Here is a 19,270-nt window from a genome sequence, read left to right on the forward strand (position 1 = left end):
TCAGTCTCGTTCACCACCGCATGCCTGGACCTTGAAGGGGGCCCGGCACATAGTGGGTGCTCCATAAATACCCAGACGGCAGCTGTCCGGACCCTGGTGGCCATCCTCACGGCCAGTTTTGTGCGCCCTGCGGTGGGTGGCAGGACCCGACAGCTCCCAGGTCTGTAGCCAGAGGCGCTCGGTCCTGGCTCTTGACCGTGCGGCACCCGCTCCGGGTGCTTTGGCCGACAACCCTTGGGCAGACGAGGTTGGTGCGCTCCAGCTTAGGTCCCCACCAAGGGCATTACATTTTGTTTTTTAATTTTTCAAAAATTTATTTAGTTTTGGCTGCATTGGGTCTTCGTTGCTGCACGCAGGCTTTCTCTAGTTGCAGTGAGCGGAGGCTACTCTTCGTTGCAGCGCCTGGGCTTCTCATTGCGGTGGCTTCTCTTGTTGTGGAGCACAGACTCTAGGCACGTGGGCTTCAGTAGTTGCGGCACGTGGGCTTCAGTAGTTGTGGCACGTGGGCTTCAGTAGTTGTGGCTCGCGGGCCCTAGAGCACAGACTTAGTAGTTGTGGTGCACGGGCTTAGTTGCTCTGCGGCATGTGGGATCTTTCTGGACCAGGGCTCGAACCTGTGTCCCCTGCATTAGCATGCGGATTCTTAACCACTGCGCCACCAGGGAAACCTAAAGGCATTAAATTTTTTTTTTAAAAAAAGAAACCATATTTGAAATTAATTCTCAGATTGGGAGCAGACTTCTCTGGAAGCAGAAGTCAGTGGAAGTTGTGTTTCCATGGAGACCCAATCACATGCGACCAGGCTGTGATCACATGTAGCCACAATGATGGGGAGCTGCCATCACTAAGATGAGGTGCATTTTTTTTTTAACTTTAATTTGCATTTATTTCATGCTGAATTAATTCCTAGGCCATGAGTTTTTGTTTCTTCGGTTTCTTCTGGGATGTCTTTTCCTTCTGGGCAGCCTCCTCTTCTGGTTTAGGACCAATCTGTTCTTTTTCAGTGAGGGTCATCTCAGTGTGCTGGGGAGAGCTCACGCACAGGTTAATCCGCCCACTGCTAAGTCCTGTACTGTATCTTGGGGGCTTTGTTCACCTGATGTTCTCAATGACCAGAGAATCTACATCTAAACCCTTGAGTTCAGTGTTACACTCTGCATTTTTAATCACGTGCAGTAAAAATTCACCACTGTTTTTGAGCCGTTGACCCTGCATCCAGCCCCTCTGTTTCGCCCGGGCACACCTACCAACGCTACCATTGTACCAACAGAATGGCCCTTAAGGCTCTGTAAAGTGAACATCCTTCAGATACTTGGTGGATTTGGGGATATGCACACCCTCATTGGCCTGAGCAGTTTCACGAATGTTCTGAAAGTGAACACAAAGGTTTGAACCTCTTGATTTGCATGATTTTATGGGGTTTTCTGGGTCAAGTAAATAGCGAACCATTTTCAGAGGTCACCTCAGACCGCTTATGAGAAGAGAAATGAGGTGCGTTTCGTAAGGAAAAGACCCCAATGCCCATTCTGTTGTTCCGAACTTTGGGGAATCTCCGTGGCAGCCTGCAAAATGTAAGTCTTGAACAAGGTACTAGGAGGTAGTCATTGAGCACCATGTGATACAGCAGTTAGGAGCATGGATTCAGGAGACAAGTGTCTACCCCACCAATTGCTGGCTATGTGATCTCGGGCAAGTTACCTAACATCTAAGCCTGTTTCCTCATCTGTTACATGGTGGAAGTAATAACACCCACACTCGTGGCTGCTGTGAAGATGAAAGCCAATGGGCTAATGCATGAAAAGCACAATGTCCAGGACAGAGTGTAGGCAGTGAAGACATGTCCACTAGCCACTAATTGCCATCTGCCCACCCTATGGATTGAAATGAAAACAATCCTTTTGAGAACTAACACTAAGGAGTGGATGACAAGCCATCCCCTACAACTGCCTTCTCCTCCTGGCTTTGCCTGCCCCACCCCCAGGGTCCGTCCCGTTTCTGACTCTTTGGCCTGTTCCTGCCACTCGTGCTGCTTCATTCCTCCTGCTCCTGGCCCTGTTGGGTACCCCCTACTACCAGACCCCCAACCCAGGCACCAGAACTACTGCTTGAAGGGTGACCAGACTACGATCCACCCATATAGATGTGTGACCTGGCTCCCTGCATGACCTCAGCAGCTCAGAGAAGAGACAACGTGGGAAGAAATGAGGGTGCACTAGCCTGTTGATAAATTAGATCAGGAAGCATCCTGATTTAGGTGGCATAATGTGATGCACATCTTTGAAAGTTTCATTACGATGTTCATGTTTAAGTGGCCTAAAGGCCCCAGCAGAGACAGCTAAGAGGGAGAGGTCTTGGTACAATGACCTGGGTGAAATGGATGCTAAAGTGAAGCCTATGAGGCACCCAGCAAGAAGCCTTGGAGAGATGTGTTCTCTTAGCAAGAAGAACTCTTGCCCTACATTCACACACGCACATGCACACACCTGCTGGCAACCTTCACCCATTGATTCCTGGCCTGCGTTTGGGGTCTTCATGCTCTCTTTTCCATAACTAACCTTTGACTATTCAAAGACAGTTTTCCGGCCCCTCTAAGGACGGGATGTGCCCCGTGAATGCTTGGTTTGGCTTGATCATCTCTGTAGACACATGAGGTTGGTACCATTATCAATTCTTCATCGTCATCCCCTGTCTCTACGTGAAGAAACTCAGGTTTACAGAGACAGCCAATAAGTGGTAGAGCTGGGCTTCATGAAGCCAGAGATCACCATCTTCACCTGAGTTACGTTCAAGTGACTCAAACACCTGGAGCTTGTGTTTCCACATCTGCACCACCATCTGTGTGTTCTTGCCAGCTCAGCATCCGCTGGTCACAATTTAGTACCTACATCCCTAGTTTCCCTGGGATGCTATATCTCCCCTAATCTAGCCATGTAGCTCAGGAGAGGTAGGAAAGGATTTCTTAAACAAGATATAAAAAGCACCAAATACAAAGGATAATTTAACTAAATTAAAATTAACGTTTGTTTATCCCAAAGTACTAAAGAAAGGGAAAAGATAAGTCACAAACTGGGAGAAGATATTTGCAACACATGTTAACTACAAACCATTAAGGCATGGACAGAAAAATGAGGAAATGATATGAACAGGTGTTTCACAGACACAGAAACAGGAATGGCAAATAAATACATGAAAAATTGCTCAAGCCCATTAATCATGGCCATGAAGATTAAGATCACAATGAGATACCATTTTACCCACTAGATAAAAGAAAAAGCCTTGTTTTGCCAAGTGTTGGAAAGATCCTAAAAATATTCTCTTATACTGTCTTCTAAAAATTTAGTTTTGCCTTCTATGTTAAAGTCTTTCATCTATCTTGAATTAATGGGGGAGGGGGGTGAGAATCGTTAAATTCCATATTCTTCTATACAAATAATTAATTGTTCTAGCACTTTTTACTGAATTGTCCTCCTTTCCCTGCTGATCTGAAATGTCAGCTTTGTCATAAACCAAGTTTCCCTATGTGCATGGGTCTGTTTCTGTGACTTCTGTTTCATTAGTGTTTTTATCTACCCCTACATGAATAGATAACTGTCTTAATAACTATACATTTTTAATAAGCTTGATGCTACCTTTCCTTCTTCATTGGAAGTATTTTGGCTTTTCTTGACCCTTTGCTTTTCCAATGAATCTTAGAATCAGTTCATCTTCCTTGAAAAGCCCTGTTGAGATTTTGGTCAGAATTGCTTCTGATTTTGAAGGAAGTATTCCTAACTTTTCATTATTGAGGATCATACTTGCTCAAACTGTAGGTCTTTGGTAAATGCCTTTTAACTGGTTAAGGAAGTTCTCTTAGTTTCCTAAGAGTTATTACCGTAAGGGACCGTTGAATTTTATCTTAAAATTTTGCAACTATTTAGATGATATTATAGTTTTTCTTTAATATATTGATGAGGTTAACTACAAGAATATTTTTCTTATCTTGGTTACGAAGTATCAGCCTTTTTATTTATTGCTGGACTCGATTTACTAATATTTTACTTAGGATTTTTACTTCTTTGTTTTTGATTTATTTATGAGTAATACTGGTCTGATGATTTTGGTACAGAATTTACATTGGCATTGTAGAGTGAGTTGGGAATATGTCCTTTCTTTCTATTTTCCAGGGGAACCTATGAGAGAGTAGAATTTTCTATTCCTTGAAAGTTTAGATGTGCTTCTAAACTTTCTTAATGTTTCTGGACTTAAAAGTTTTCCTTTGATTAAAGATTTCATCAATATCTTTAGTAACTATAAGATACGTTTTCTATAGTTTAGAACTGACATTTTGCTGATGAACTGAACTCTTTATCATTATGCAGCGATCCTCTCCATCCTTCATAATATTTTTTGTTAGTCTATGTTATCTAATATTAATTTAGCTACACTAGCTTTCTTTCGGATAGTATTTGTCAGGTGTATAATTTTCCATACTTTTACTTTCAACCTTTCCAGAGTCCTGTGTTTTGGGAGTACTTCTTGAAACAGTGCCTCAGATTTTTTAACATTCAATTTGACAACTTCTGATTTTTAACTGAGGCGTTTAGCTAATTTACATTTATTGTGATAGTATATCTGGACTTATTTTTACTATCTTTTTGTGGGGGGAAAGTGTCACTTTTTAATATACTTCTTTTGGGTTGATTGGTGTTTGTTTTTTTATTGGCTTATGTCATTTCCCTCCTTCTATTGGTTCAAAAGATATATATGCATGTATGTTTGTACGTACATATATGTGTCTTATTTGTATTATTTTAGTGAATACCATTGACTTTTTACCACACATATTTAACAAAGGCCAAAATTATTATACTAATTCACTTCTCACACAAGTGCAAAGGCATTAGGACACTTAAACTCCAGTCACCTCTTTTCTAATTTATTGTTCCCAGCATTTTAGTTCTGACCTTGTATTAAACCTATAAATTTTATATTATTATTGTCACCATGATTGTTTTCTACTGACAGTTTTGTTTAGATTCACCATATTTACCAATTTCTTCACTCACTATTCCGGTTTTCATTTCAGTTCTTGAGTCATGCTTCTTCTTTCTGAAGTATATCTTAGAAGTTCAGTTAGTCAAGTCTTCCAGTTGTAAAATCACTTTGTTTTAATCCGTATTTCACCCTCATTCTTTTTTTTTTTTCTTTTTAATATTTGGCTTGTAGTTAGAATCTGTTCTTACAAAGACAACATGAATCTTTACACAGCAAGATCTCAAAGTCTGGCAAGATGCCTGCACTGTGAGAGGTACGTAGGGACTGAGACTGTTCTCGAACCAGTAGAATCATCTCTACAAGCCCACACTCATCCTGGAGTATATTCTCAGACTAATTTTTCTTTTTCATCCTTAATTGCTTCAGTATTTACCTCTCAAAGATAGACATAAATGAAAAGAACAATAATAACATAGCAAACATATCAAAACACAATACCATGATCATATCTAAATTATTTTTAAAACCAGGAATCTGCTTTTTTTTTTGAAAAACATTATATGTTTTACTTATTGGAGGTATCTAAAGGTAGAGACAGAAAGTAAAATGTTGGCTACCAGTGGTGGAGGTAAGGGGGAAATAGGGAATTATTGTTTAGGGGTATAGAGTTCCAGGTTTGCAAGATGAAAAACTTCTCTCAGACTCATTTTTTCTGCACCCGGCAGCCTGTGGGATCGTCCCTGACCAGGGATTGAACCGCACCCCCTGCAGTGGAAATGTGGAGTCTTAACCACTGGACCACCAGGGAAGTCCCTCTTAAGATGGTGAGTATCCAATTCCCAAGTCTTTGAAGATATTATTCTACTATCCTTTAGCTTCCAATGTTGCCATTGAGAAATCTGCTAACGATGTGATTCCTTCTTTTGTGAGTAATGTTTTTTTAATAACTAGCTGCTTTTGAGATCTTTTGTTTTTAGTGTTCTGCAGTTTCACTACCTTGTTTCTTGGTGTGGATTTCCTATTATTTATCCTGCTTTATATGTTATATTTCCTACATCTATGGAGTCATGTCTCTTTTCTGCTCTGGAAATTCTCAGCCATTACTCCTTCAAATTTGGCCTCTCCTTCCTTCTTCTTTGATGTTGTTTAAATGGATTTTTAGATCTTCTCAGTCTATCCTGCATATACCATATCTTTTTTCCTGTTTTTCATATCATATCACTCTGTGCTAATATGTCTGAGTAATTTCCTCAGATATGTCTTCCAAATCACCATATTTGGTTAATCATGATCTACGAGAATACTGGATGCTCTCTTATGGAGAACATCCTTATTTGTGCTTGGAGTGAAGGAACGCTACCCACCTGAGGCTGCTGTAGCCATTTGAGGGTCCTGATAACTATGGGGCTCGCATGTGCAGCTTCTTCAACTTAGAGCTGAAGGCTTAGTCTCCCAATATTGCTTATGGGTCTGCTATACATATCTGGTCCTGGGACAACCATGCATTTCACATTTATTTACTGCTCACTGCCCCCTACTCTTATTTTAACACTTTAACACTCTTATTTTATTTCAGCCAAGCAACCCACGACAAAGTCTATTTTATCCAAGACAGAGGTGTTTTGAGAAGAAGGGTGTTTCAGAATATCTGGTCCACGGTATGCTGAGATACCATTTGAATTTTAAAAGCCTAAAGATGAGACTGTTAAATTTCACCATGTTTTTGGCATATTCCAAATTATTGAAGCAATTTTGAACCCTGATTTTCTTCCCAGCTTGATTTAAAATTTGATGACAAGTTCAGATTTCTGTTTATCTAAATTCTCTTTTTTTTTTAATGTCATGGACATAGAATTGGAGAATTTCCATTAGAAAATGGCTTCCAGTCTGATATTGTCAGATTAAAGAAAGTTGGGCCACTGTTGTTTAACCTTCTACGAATCCACTGAGCTGTGATGTTATACAGTCTAGATTGCTTCATCTTGCCCATAAACAGGTAATAAAATGTTTTGTCCAAAGCCTACTACAGTCTGTATACAGTTCCTACAGCAGTCTTCAGATCTACTTATGATAGTAACTGTTGAAAAACCCTTCCTTTGGAGTGATTATGCATGCTGAACCCTTGGTAGTTACCTATTTTGTTTCGGTTTAATAATCATGCGCAGAACTTTGCTAGAAGTCAACACCATCCCTCTCGGTCTCTAGATTCCTATATCAATCTTTCTCCCTATTTGAAGTGGGACCCTAACTCTAATTAGAGTCTTGTGGCATGACTTCTCGAAGATCACTGAATACGTCTCTGAGGTCATACCCAAATATCCTTTTGGTTCCCTGGGCAATAATTTCTTTTGATCTGGTAACTGGGAGTAATTTTTTAGGTTGGTGGGTGTTCTTTCCATGTCTTTTCTTCCTATCCTGGACTTGTTTTCCCTCTTCGTGATGTTCTAACCTGACCAAATGGAAGCTCTTTCTGTGTGATGAAGATGAAGTAAACAGGAACCTGGTGGTTTTGCTTTCCCTTTGCCATCTGTTAGCATTACATATGCTCAGTTCCTTTTTTAAATTCATCTTCTTGATCCAAATCTGAATTTAAATTAAACTTTTTCTGTCTTTGGCATTCCAGTCTCAACCATTCTGAGTATTAGTCTCTCTTGCTGCTTGTTAAAAGTTCAGGTTAATCTTTTGGAAAATTTCCATTATCTTCTAACTTATACACAGGTGATTGGAAAATACTTGTACAGTGTTGGGGAGGAAGAAAATTTCCTCTACCCTTGTAAATTCTTTTGGCTGGTCTAAGAATTAAACTGACATGAGACACATTAACAGACGAAAATCAAACAAAAGTTTAATAATGTGTATATAAGGGAGAGACCCAGGAGAACTGAGTAACTTGCCAACATGGCCCAAACCCTCACCTTAAATATCATCTTTGGCTAAAGACAAAAAAGGATGTTTGAAGGTAGTGGTTTGGGACTTTATAGGGGAGAAGGCAAGTCACATGAAGATGGAAAAGCAAATGTTTGGTAAATAAGTGTTTGCTGGGCCAGGCAGAGACAGTGGACACAGAGTGAACTCTGCTCTCTAGGCCCTGCTGGGGTTTCCCCCACCATGCCTACTCCATATTCTTTGCAGATATGTCTGATGATAACTCTATCCTGGGAACAGCCCCTTTATCTAAATTGTTTAGGCAGCTAAGGGGGAGGTAAAAAGAAAGATTTCCTGAGTCTTCTGTTTCTTAAAAGTAAGGAGCCTAAATCAATCCTCATGCCAAAGAGACGTATTTTGAGGTGGCAAATTTTGCTCCCCTGCAGCAGTCACATTGCTCTCTCAGAGGCTTCCCTTTCCTTCCCATCCAGGATCTTCTCTGACCTAGGACTGTGCTCAACCGGCATTTCAACAAATGAATCAATAGTGGAAGAACTGTCGTTTTAGAGCCTCCTGATTATTGAGTCCTTCTTTCCATGATCATATGCTGCATTTTGACATATGTTGACTTGTCTCATGATATATTTTTACTTCTTAACTCTTGCTTTGATGTTCTGTTTTGGGGGTGTGTAATAATTCAACCTGTAATTTAGACTAGAGTCAAAATGTATCTCCCACAACTTGATCCTACGCATAAACAGAGGCTTGACAATTATTTAATTCACAAATAAATGTATAAGCAGTATTTTGAATTTTTTGTAAAGAAGATGCTTTTTTGCCTAAAAATGTTAGTATTTCATAGATTTGTAGATATAAGCTGCAAGGTGAGCTTTGCCATATCTTTCATAATTAATTCCATTACTAGTTATGGCAGTAGGCATCTCAGTGGTTAGAACAGAGATTTTGTGTTCATACACAGCTTGGTTTGGATTCTGGCAGTATCAGCTGTGTGATCTTGGGTAGCTTAACCTCTTTGAGCCTCAGTTTCCTCATCTGTAAAATGGGGCTAATAATAGTACCCACTTCATAGAGTTGTTGGGATGATTCATTGAGATAATATATGTAAAGCACTGAGCACAAAGTGAGACACACAGGAAGAGCTCAACACATGGTAGCTAATATTTGCCTGCTCTGTGCCACTCATCATGTTGGCCCCTGGGGAGACGGAGGTGGAAAAGGAGTTCACAACTCAGTGGAGTCAAGAGTCACTGAAATGAGTAAATATAGCTTCATGTACAACGTGCTACAAGGGTATGGATGATGGAACAGTTAATTTTTTTTTAATAGTGTGGTTTTTTAAATAAATTTATCTTATTTATTTATTTTTGGCTGCATTGCTGCGCATGGGCTTTCTCTAGTCGCAGCGAGCAGGGGCTACTCTTCCTTGTGGTGCGTGGGCTTCTCATCGCGGTGGCTTCTCTTGTTGCGGAGCTCGGGCTCTAGGTGTGCAGGCTTCCGTAGTTGTGGCACGCAGGCTCAGTAGTTGAGGCTCGTGGGCTTTAGAGTGCAGGCTCAGTAGTTGTGGTGCACGGGCTTAGTTGCTCCGTGGCATGTGGGATCTTCCTGGACCAGGGCTCGAACCCGTGTCCCCTGCGTTGGCAGGCGGATTCTTAACCGCTGCACCACCAGGGAAGCCCCAGAACAGTTAATTTTGCATAGGTAATCAGGGAAGACTGCTTCAAGGTGGTGACATCTGAATAGCCTGTTGGGCAGGGGGCTCAGTGGTTGGCTCAGAATTGCCACTCAGTAAATTTTTGGAGAATGGATTGTGCGGATGGCTCATAGGCCCAGGGATGCTGCCCAGCTGGCATCTGTGGACATGTGGTATCATGTATTTTTCATTTTTCTCCTATGTATATTTCCGTATACTATTGACTTTTTAAAATTTTTATTTATTTATTTATTTTGGCTGCCTTGGGTCTTCGTTGTTGCACGTGGGCTTTTCTCAAGTTGCGGTGAGCGAGGGCTACTCTTCGTTGTGGTGCACAGGCTTCTCACTGCGGTGGCTTCTCTTGTTGCAGAGCATGGGCTCTAGGCGCACAGGCTTCAGTAGTTGTGGCACGCAGGCTCAGTAGTTGTGGCTCGCGGGCTCTAGAGCACAGGCTCAGTAGTTGTGGCACACGGGCTTACTTGCTCCGCGGCATGTGGGATCTTCCTGGACCAGGGCTCAAACCCGTGTCTCCCGCATTGGTAGGCGGATTCTTAACCACTGTGCCACCAGGGAAGCCCTCCATATACTATAGCATTTAAGTCTCAGCCATGTTGCGTTTGTACTTGGCCTTTGTACTTATTGTTACTCATAATTCCATCAGAGCTTGTGTATAATCCTTGATTCAATAGTTACTAATATTTTCTTATTATTAAAAGACTCTAAGTCCTTTGAGGCAAGATGTGTTCACCAGAGTGTACCTGGAATGCAGTAGGTCCTTGGTAATATTCGATGAATGAATGAATGAGTGAATGAACTTCTTTGACTGCTGGCCCCACCACTGGCTATGGGATCTTGAGTGAGTCAGTTAACCCCTCAGTGCTCCCATCTGTAAAGTGGGTTAGCACATCTCACAGGGTTATTGTGAGGACTAAATGAGGTGATGTCCAGTGCCCGATCAGTAATAAGTGTGCATTAAACGGTGGTGACCATTGGCGCCACTCAGTTCTGACTGGTATGCTGCTGAGTCTAGGAGATGTCCATAGACTGTGTGGCAGGGTGAAGTCTGGGGCCCTTTGCTGCACCAGCTGGCAGAGGAGAGGTTTCCAAACTCTTTCCTAATGCTGGGGTGAGACCTGTCAGGTAATAAGGAGTTTATACTTAAAATGACTGAAGGTGCCATTAGGAATGTGGATTGCCCCTGGGACTGCTCCCTGGCCTCCCACCCACCGCTGATTCCTCAGAGAGAGTGAATGGGGCATTGCTGACTTGAGGTGGGACCACAGGTGCGTCCCCTCCTCTTCTCCTGCCTTCTGAGCTTCACCGTGAAACAGAAGCTAATTAAGGCTTCTCTACTGTCAGTCACCAGGTGGAGAAGAGTCACAGGGAAGGTGACTCCCACCTGGAGCTCAGTGTATCTAAATAAAAAACTTTGGGGGGAAAAAAAAACCTCTCTGGATTTAGAAACTCCAGACCCTAGGAGGCCTCTGGGGCCACAACTATGAATTAGAAGAAAAGATGAATTACCCATTTTCAAGGTTTTGGAGAGGAAAAAAAAATTAAATGTAAAAGACAGGTGTTTTCCAGTGTTCCAATACACCAGGTAAAGCTTATTGATGGCTTCCAATGTGGGGTCTTCCAGGAAGTCATCCATGCATTTCATTCCCTTATTTATTCATTCACCCCCTCGCTGTTTGGTGAATGCTCCCTGAGCCTGAGATTGCTAATAAGTTGTAACTGAGGACTAAAGATCAGTCTTAGTCCCTGCTGCCTCTCTGGGCCTGCTCGGGGGTGTTGAAGGACTGCTAGTTTGAGGAGAGTTAAGGCCAGAGAAGGTAACATGGCCTTTGATGAATAAATTGTCCCCAAAGCTCTGAGAACAAGTCCATGAAGCAAGTCAGATGAAGCCCTTGAAATCTGAATGATGAGGTGGCTAACATCTTAGAAGAAGATGCTCCAGCTCCAGCCAGGGAGATTGTCCCAAACTCTGGATGGATTCCAGCAGCCCTGACAGAAGCAGATTTTACAGGGTGGTCACCAGTGGCCTCAGAGATTCACCTTTGCCACATCTCTGGGGCTTCTCATCCACATCCCATTCTTAAAACCCAAGACCTGCCCAACTCAGCTAGGCTTTGCCAGTCTGGAGGGCTTGGCAGGCCTGAGGCTGCCTTTGTGGTGGATTTAAATGGACAAGAGAGTCCTGCTGGGTACTGGTCCCACCTAGGTCTGGAGTGAGAAGCAGACAAGCCAGGGACTCAGTGCAGGAGGAAGACATCTCTGTTGCAGCCACCACCACCACACACACACACACACACAAACACACACACACACACATGGTGCTCAGCACATAGCAAGTGCTCAGTAAATATTTGTTAAATGAATGAATAAGTACTTTGGTGGAAGAAGCCCGCAATACAGTGTGGGTCCAAAGGGAACTTAAGGAAGGCTTCCTGGAGGAAGTGACATTTGAATTGAGGTATGGAAAAAAGAGAGGAAGGAGTAGCCAGGCCAAGTAGGAAAGGATGAGAGTTCTTGGCAAAGGCCGAGGTGGTAGACTTCAGCCCAGGCGCCCTTGGAATGCTAGGAAATGAGGCTGGAGTAGTAAACTGAGGCCAGATGTTCAAAAACCTAGGCTTTGTGGCGGATAAGTTAGACAGAAAACAGTATTTGAATTTTAATGGGTGATAACCTTTATGCTCCCCTTCCTATTTTTTTGGCCTAGTGAGGTTTAATTGTCCTTAAAATGAAGAAATGGCCATAGCGGGCATTTAACCAGTGCTGGCTGAAAGCCTTATAAGATGGCTATTTTTGTCCCCAAGAGCTTTGGAGCTAGACGATCCAGGGTTGGAATTCCCAGTTCTGTCCTTTACAGGGCAAGCCCCTCTTCTCAGAATTCTGAAACAGGAAGCCAAGCACAATGTCCACCTCATAGGATCAAATGAGATAACCCATATAAGGTAGGGTTACTTTACTTGCCCGAGAACCTGTCTTTCTCTCCGAGCCCTTCGGGGTCAGAGATCCAGCGGGAGTTACTGCCGGGTGCGGTGCCCAGCAGAGCTAGGCACACAACAGGTGCTCAGTAAATGAAACACAATGCCGCGACGAATTCTGGCGTCGCATTGTGAAACTGTCTGTGGCCCTCTGGGTTCCGATCTCTCCCCCAGGGCGCAAGTGAGCGCCTTCGGGGCGGGGCTGGGGTGTTTGGGTTCTTCCCCTCTTCCCCCAACCCCGCCCCTGGCTTCGCGGCGTGAAACTATTGGATGCCTGGAGACGGGTTGCTGGGGTCGGGTTGTGCGGAATACTAACTTTACACTCCGGGCTTAACGCTATAAGCCGGGGGCGCCGGGGAGCTAGGGGTTCTCGCCCCTGAGACCCCAAGACAGAACGCAACAGCCGGGGAGCAGCGCTGGGGGCCGGGCGCAGGCGGAGCCGGCTTTTCTGTCGGAGGACGTAGGCCCTCACGCAGCGCCTTTAAGGCTCCCATCCGAGCCGGCCCCGGAGCTGAGAGCGGCGCGGGCGCGGGCAGTGCTGCTGGACCTGAGCAGGAGCCCGGGGCCGAGGACAGGCGTCTAGATAGTGCGGCTGGTCCCAGGCGGCTGAGGTCAGGTGAGGTGAGCGCTGGTGGGGTGGGGCGGGCTGAGGCGGGGTGGGGGTGTGCACGTCTAGGAGGGAGTATCCGGGGGCTCCTCCAATGGCCCCGTGACCTACCTTCCACTTACCGAGTGCGGGCTGCCTGGCCTCCCTCCAAGCGGCACGAGGTGAAGAAGGGTCGGGAACATGCACCTCCCTTTTTACTCAGTTCCCCCGCCCTGGCATCAGCCCCTGCGCGCTTCCTTCCGGTGCCTGGATAGGTTTGACATTTCCGAATCCCTGGTCCCCCTACTTCCTGCTTTCCTAAGGCCGCGGACAAGGTGAGGATGGGTCGGGGACCTGCAACCTCTTTCTATTTGGCCTCCCCACTGCTTGCGCCATCATCAACCCGTGTGCGCTCCCCACCCAAGTGCCTGGGTGGTTTGGAGGCTCCTGCACCCCCATTTCTCCCACTATCTGGGGAAGGGCTGCTGCTCGGCTGCCCTCCCAGCCGCAGTCACCTGCCCCCGTCCTGCCCCCAGACATCCGCACCCCTCAAGACCTCTCCCAGCCGAAACCGACCTCCAGCAGCCTTTCAGCTCCCCTTTCCTCAGCCTGCCCCAATTCCCTTGCCCTTGCGCCCTCTCCTCCCCTCAGCTGGCGAGTCAGGATACTGGTCCAAACACCCTGACAGCCCGGAGCCGGCCGGCCAACAGCCGCAGCATCCCCTGCCCACTCCTACAAGGGCTTCCTGGCAGTCTTGGAAATGCAGATTGTGTAACGCCAGCTGCAGGGCAGAGCACGTGCGGGTTTGCACCCCTGAACCCGCAGAGGAGGGGAGGAGGCCAAGTTGACAGAGTGAGGTAGGGAGGGAGGAAGAGGGTGCCGGAGGGTGAAAAGGCTGTACATCCAGGCCAATGTATGAGTCCTTTTTTGTGCCCCCGGGCCTAGCTGGTTAAGTAACAAAAGGTCCCTGCTGGGACCAGAGGCCAGCATTTGTCTCACCTCTCACCCGCTCAGAAATCCCTAATGGCTGACTACACCTGGCTGGGAGTTAAAAATAGTTTATTATTAATGATAGCAGACGTACAATAAGCAAATACAGGGTGCCAGGCCCTTTCCTAAGCACCTTAAAAAAACCTGCCTTATTCCTCTCAACAGCGCCATGAAGTAGGTGCCACCACTGTGCCCATTTCTTAGAGGAGGAATGTGAGGGGTTCAGATATGGTTCCCTCCCAGAACACACAGTGAGTCTGACCTCAAGGCCCCTATTCTGAACCACTAGACTTATTTTATTGTTACTAATAAATTCTTATCAACAATATTTTTAAAATATAGGAAGTTAAAAATTAGAGAAATTAATAACCTGTGTTCCTACCATCAGTTTATTTTTCTAAAATTAGGTTTTCAGGCCAGCAAGAAATCCTTGGTAGCCTCCTGAAGAATACTGATGCCCAGAGAGGAGAAGGGACTTGCTTGAGGCCACACAGCCTGACAGTGCCAGGACCGGGGTGCAAAACAGGTCCTGGGATAGTTACTTGGGTACTTCCTGGGTTCTCTGATGCTGCCTCAGCCTTTCAGCTAGGCCCCTGGAGACCCTGCCCCCTCCCCCTCTGCACTGTGACCTCCCCTTTCCTTCTCTGCTTCCTTTGCTCTAGCCCAGGCTAGTGAACACACATTCTTCCTGCTGCTGCCTTTGCTTAGGCTGTCCGCACCTCTGGGAATGCCCTTCATGGAATCTCTAATGTCTAAATTGTCAAAAGTCCAGAAATAACAGAAGTAAAACCGATGAATCACCAGAGTAGTAATTAGTAAAAATTTATTGCGCAAACACACCAACAAGACAGAACCCGGAGCACTCAAACCAAAACGACGGAATGAGGCTCAGGGATATATTATTATAAAGCAGCTTACATAGGGAGAAAGCAGTGACGGTTTATTCTTTACAGTGGTTGGTTATGGTGTTAGAATTTTCTTAAATAACAGGGAATTGGTTAATAGTTACCTCATATCAACCTTGGGAAACAAGGTTTTGCTTATGATTTTTAGGGACAAGCAAGAAATGACCCAGGTCAAGTTAGTCTTGCAAAATAAATTAAGCTTTGTTTGTATGACTGAACTGGTCTCATCTGCTCAGGGAATTTTTAAGGCTGGTCTCCATTTGTTTGTTTGTTTGTTTGTTTTGCGGTACACGGGCCTCTCACTGTTGTGGCCTCTCCCGTTGCGGACGCGCAGGCTCAGCGGCCATGGCTCATGGGCCCAGCTGCTCCGCGGCATGTGGGATCTTCCCGGACCAGGGCACGAACTCGTGTCCCCTGCATCGGCAAGCGGACTCTCAACCATTGCGCCACTAGGGAAGCCCTCCATTTGTTTTTGATTTAACAAAATATTACCTACCCCTTAGCTCATCTGTCCCCTCCAAGAACACTACCCTGATTTTTCCCCTGCCCCCAACTAAAATTTGTTTCTTTCTCCCTTGGGATCCCATAGCTGGGACCCTACTACCTTCTACTCCCATGGTGGCGTTTGGAAAGTTCTGCAGCACGCATCTGTCTTGTCCTCTTGGGTGCAGTTGTCCTAGCAGGATCACGAGTGTTCCCCAAGACTCCTCTTCCACTTGCCTGGTGAAGCCCCAGGACAGAGAAAGAGGTCCATGGGGGATGGGTTGGTTTCTGAAGTAAGGATAAGCTCAGGATTTCTGAACCCTGCTACCCCAAACTCCCTTCATTGAGCTGCAGCTGATCAAAGAGAGAATGGCTCAGTGTGGTACCGAATGCTATAATTACATGTTTGTTTTTGTTTACAACCCAAAGGATTCCCACCAGAAAATCAGAGAGACTTGGGTCCAAATCCCATTTCTACCACTTGGTAGCTGTGTGGCCATGGGCCAGTTACCTAAACTCTGAGCCTCAGCTTCTGGTAATGGTACCTGCTTCAGAAGGCAGTGGTGAGGGCTTCCCTGGTGGCGCAGTGGTTGAGAGTCCGCCTGCCGATGCAGGGGACACGGGTTCGCGCCCCGGTCCTGGAAGATCCCACATGCCGCGGAGTGGCTGGGCCCGTGAGCCATGGCCGCTGAGCCTGCGTGTCCAGAGCCTGTGCTCCACAACGGGAGAGGCCACAGCAGTGAGAGGCCCGCATACCGGAAAAAAAAAAAAAAAAACAGAAGGCAGTGGTGAGATTTAGATAAAATAAAGCACAGGGCCCAGCATGTGGTAAGCACTCAATAAGTACCAGCTATTATGAAGAGTGAGCACCACTTTGAATTACTGGAGAATTATTAACTCATTATTAAATAGCTCATACTCTGCTTAGAGGTGGGTCAAGGGAGTTCGGGCCGAGGAGAGTAAGCATTTTTTTTTTCTTTTAATTTATTATTATTATTTTTTAAAGATTCTGTACTTTAATTTATTTTTTATTTATTTATTTTTGGCTGCACTGAGTCTTCGTTGCTGCACTTGAGCTTTCTCTAGTTGGGGCGAGCAGGGACTACTCTTTGTTGCGGTGCGTGGGCTTCTCATTGCGGTGGCTTCTCTTGTTGCGGAGCGTGAGCTCTAGGCGTGTGGGCTTCAGTAGTTGTGGCATGCGGGCTCAGTAGTTGTGGCTTGCCGGCTCTAGAGCTCAGGCTTAGTAGTTGTGGCGCACGGGCTTAGTTGCTCTGTGTCATGTGGGATCTTCCCAGACCAGGGCTCGAACCCGTGTCCTCTACATTGGCGGGCGGATTCTTAACCACTGCGCCACCAGGGAAGACCTCTTTTAATTTTTATAGGAGTATAGTTGATATACAATTTTTATTTTTGAGATAAATATATTTTGTACTCAGGAAGGCCGGTGAGAGTTTCTTCAACTCCAAACCATCCATTGCCTTTACAATGAGATAGAATTGCCTTTCTATTTGTTAGCTTTTTAAAAATTTATGAGCTACTAGTTCTGTGAGGATCTGCACACCTGGAATGAATGCGTGAATGCGATTTGTTCAATTGTAAGTGATTATGAAACAATGATAGGAGAAAAAAAACTTGCTCTTAGAGATGACCTTGGTTTTCATTGTGTGTTGGTTCAGGCCTATCTTGGGGGCAAGAGGTTCCATGCAAAAGTTATCTGGGTTTGGAGGGAAGGAAAGCAAGAGTGTTTTATCCTAGTACTCTAATGAACTGCTGAGAGTGGAAATCAACTTCCCTGTGTCGTGTTCTTTTCCAGCTCCTGGTTATTCTGATGACTAGATCAATTATTACAATGATGAGAGTTCAAAAGAAGAGGGCCAGGAATGCCCCCCTCAAAGCTGTGTTTGGAATATGCTGGGAAGCTAGTTATGCAAGTTGAAAAAAAATTTTTTACTTTAAAATTTCTCCTAAATTGATTCTTTGTTGGAATACATTAGGATCCCATTTGATAATTTAAGGACTGTTGAGTTTAGATATTTTAAGACATAACGTTTTGTAAGTTTCACAGTTCTATGGAATTTAGCAGACTTTAGGACTTTTCTTTATTTCTGTGACCCTGTAGGGACATAAACACTTACTGTACTATCCGTTACAGCGACCTTTAGCCACATGTGGCTATTTAAATTCAAATTAATTCAAATTAAATAAAATCAAAAATTCTGTTCTTCAGTCACACTAGCCACATTTCACATGCTCACGTGCCATGTGGCCAGCAGCTACCGTATTAAGCAGAGCAAATAGAGAACATTCCTGTCTTCACAGAAAGTCCTATGGGATAGCACTGTTTATATCTATAAGGCCATGGGAAAGCCACTTGATTACGGGGTTAAGTTCCCTTCTTTCTGGCAAGTCATCTGCAGGCCAAGAAATGGAGTGTGCAGAGGAAGTTTTACTGTCAAGGATGAGGATGTTAATAAATCCCCTTAGCCTCATTTTGGCTGAATGGCTCACTGGCTTTTAACACTGCCGGATTCAAAGGATGGGAGAGAGGGTGGAATCAGATGAAGTGTCTCTGGGCAGTGCATCTCCTGGCTGCATGTTATAACCTTCTAGAGAAGGTTAAAAAATACCCATGCCTGGGGCTTCACTGGTGGCGCAGTGGTTGAGAGTCCGCCTGCCGATTCAGGGGACACGGGTTCGTGCCCCGCCCCGGCCCGGGAATATCCCACATGCCACGGAGCGGCTGGGCCCGTGAGCCATGGCCGCTGAGCCTGCGCGTCTGGAGTCTGTGCTCCGCAACGGGAGGGGCCACAACAGAGAGAGGCCCGCGTACGGCCAAAAAAAAAAAAAAAAAAAAAAATACCCATGCCTGGACTCTGCCCCAGGCCAGCTGAATCTGAATCTCTGAGGGTGGTCCCTGGAATCCGAGGAATCTGTATTTTTTTTAAAGCTCCCTGGGGGGTTCTGTTGTGCAGACCGGGTTGAGAACCACTGCCTTCAAGAGAACTGCCTTCTAGACTGTGCCCTTAAAAAAAAAAAAATTCCTGAGCACTGGAAGAAAATATGTCAAGGTAGATTTGGTGAGTGGCTAAAAATGTTCCTCACTGATTAACTACAGTAATAAAGGTTGGAGTTGAGTGGGCTCACTTCCTGTAGAAGTGGTCTCCCCTGAGGGCAGCTTTCCCCCTAGGGAGCATTTGGCAGCATCTGGAGATATTTTTGCTTGTCACAACTTGAGGGCCTCGCCTGCGATACTGTTAATTACCCTCACAATGCATAGGAGATGCACAGCAAAGAATTAATCCGGCCCCAAAGACATAATTTTTGCAAACCAAAGTCCTCTCTGACCTTGGATGTAGTTGCCTCTTCAGAAGAGGTCAAGGGGGCTTCCCTGGTGGCGCAGTGGTTAAGAATCCGCCTGCCAATGCAGGGGACACGGGTTAGAGCCCTGGTCTGGGAAGATCCCACATGCCGGAGCAGCTAAGCCCGTGCACCACAACTACTGAGCCTGCGTGCCACAACTACCGAAGCCCATGTGCCTAGAGCCCATGCTCCGCAACAAGAGAAGCCACCGCAATGAGAAGCCCGCACACCGCAACAGAGTAGCCCCTGCTCGCCGCAGCTAGAGAAGGCCGGGGCGCAGCAACAAAGACCCAACGCAGCCAAAAAAAAAAGTTAGGGAGAGATTAAGATATCCTCCTAAACGGAACCCTCAGAAACCCTCTTGATCATATTTCAGGTTTTTCAATCCCAGAAGCTGTGTAGGGTGTTG

At 45.2% G+C, this 19,270-nt stretch overlaps 1 protein-coding gene across 6 annotated transcripts in view; it reads left to right on the forward strand.

Moving 5' to 3' along the window:
• Window positions 1-5,279: 5,279 nt before the first annotated feature.
• The window catches only part of ABHD6 (abhydrolase domain containing 6, acylglycerol lipase), a 61,581-nt gene continuing 47,590 nt past the window's right edge, over window positions 5,280-19,270 (forward strand). The window contains exon 1 of one of the 6 annotated variants that reach the window (XM_067754915.1): window positions 5,280-5,798. The gene's annotated coding sequence lies outside the window, so the exon portion shown is untranslated. Of the gene's footprint in view, window positions 5,799-5,855; window positions 6,971-12,775; window positions 13,159-13,264; window positions 13,459-19,270 lie in introns of those variants that run through there. The other 5 variants (XM_067754916.1, XM_067754914.1, XM_067754917.1 and 2 more) reach the window with 5 other exon arrangements.

Source organism: Pseudorca crassidens, chromosome 10 (genome assembly GCF_039906515.1).
Source record: "Pseudorca crassidens isolate mPseCra1 chromosome 10, mPseCra1.hap1, whole genome shotgun sequence".
Classification (NCBI taxonomy): domain Eukaryota; kingdom Metazoa; phylum Chordata; class Mammalia; order Artiodactyla; family Delphinidae; genus Pseudorca; species Pseudorca crassidens.